A 1,628-nucleotide genomic window follows, 5' to 3' on the forward strand; every position below is an offset into this window, starting at 1 on the left:
TGATGTTTTAGGTTGGTGCTACTTACAGAATTGAAAATGCTAATCCGAAGGATGTGAATCCTAATTTTGTCCGTGATGATAGATTTGATCATAAATGTGAGATCATATTGCCTGCTAATAATTTGGTAATTTTTAGTCACATTTTTTGTTAGTTTCTGATTATTTTCCTTTCGTTAGATTTGGTGTGTTGTAGAAAGTGGATTTCCTCCCCAAAAAGTTAGAAAAGTTGAGGAAAAGGTTGATGTTTTGCCGTCAACGTCGTTGATGAAGGAATCAGTGGAATCAGTGAAAAGTCCAATCTCTTTGTCATCTGAAAAAGAGATAGTATACATCTTTGTTTTTCAAATCTATTGTGAGTGATCATTGGGGATTTTCCGTGTGTCGTTACTCGGCTGATTGTATGCAAAAGTTGGAGCCTGTTGGGAAGAGCTATAAATGTACATCTTGTGATATTATTTCTGATGACTTGTATTGACATCTATCGATTTTGGTATTTATGTTTTCATTTTGTTTGTGGTATATTTTTTCACTTTTGATAATGAATTTGTTGTTTAGTTGAATGTTTTCGATGGACTGAATGATTTTGAAGTTTAAGCTACTTCTACCAATACAGACAAGATTTTAGGTACAATATTTGTTTTTACTTTGTGTTTGTTAATTCGTTATCGTTTTTATGTAGGTGTGACGTCATTATTTGTTGGAAAATGTGTTCGTAAAAACGAGCTTGAAAAGTTGAAAGGTGTGGCCATGGCGGCTTCGAATAAGTTGTTTAATCTTTCTTTTTTGGCGACCAAACCGTTATATTTATTTATTTTATTTTACTTTGTTTTTGTTATTTTTTTGTGTTTTTTAGGGTCAGACGGTCACACATAAAAGAGTTGATTCCGTGTCTGAATGTTTCATTTCTGGAGCTGAGGTGATAATTAAGAAGATGCTTGATAATGAATCTGCAGAGGCTATGGACGAAACGAAATGAATTTTTTTGTTGCTGTGCCGAGGTCTTCTTTTCTGGATATGAAAAAAAAACAGAATTTTTTGTTGTTTTGGTTGAGGTATAATGCTAATTAGTGATTTAGAAACTTATTTTGATAATGTATTTAAACTGAAACGAAGTTTGAATGGATGAAATTAAAATTGGTGGAATGAAGTACGTGTTTTTTTGTGTTTTTATTGCGTGAAAACATGTTTCGATTTTTTTGACGATAGAAGAACCGAATTAGTTGTGGTTTTCGATATTTAAAGTTGTTTGGATTGTTTCAAATGAAAAATATGAATGGTCTATGACTAATAAGTATGGTTATTCAATAGTTAAATGTTATGTTTTATTATTGAAATTTTTTTAGATTAATGTTTTTTGTCGTCTGACTTACGTAAGGTATTTCATATTGATTGTTGCTTTGCTTTATTAGATCAAATTTTTTTAATTACTTTGATTCAATTTCAGCATGGTCTGGCAACATTTAGTTCTACTTACGTTTTCAGGATATATCGATGGCGTAGGGTTATAGAATAATGTTTTAGGTAATGAATTCTCTTATTATTGTTATTAATACCATTCAATTGATTACAAATTTAGATTGAAGTCATATTTGCCTTTCGTCAGGTTGTGTTCCATCGTTTTCTGTGGC

General features: G+C 31.1%; 1 long non-coding RNA gene across 1 annotated transcript; it reads left to right on the plus strand.

The window, feature by feature from the left end:
* The first annotated feature begins 227 nt into the window (after positions 1 to 227).
* Positions 228 to 1,148, plus strand: LOC124207092. Its single transcript, XR_006879747.1, has 2 exons — positions 228 to 739; positions 854 to 1,148. It is a non-coding gene; the product is annotated as an uncharacterized LOC124207092 (long non-coding RNA).
* The last annotated feature ends 480 nt before the right edge of the window (positions 1,149 to 1,628 follow it).

Source organism: Daphnia pulex, chromosome 11, assembly GCF_021134715.1.
Source record: "Daphnia pulex isolate KAP4 chromosome 11, ASM2113471v1".
NCBI classification, from domain to species: domain Eukaryota; kingdom Metazoa; phylum Arthropoda; class Branchiopoda; order Diplostraca; family Daphniidae; genus Daphnia; species Daphnia pulex.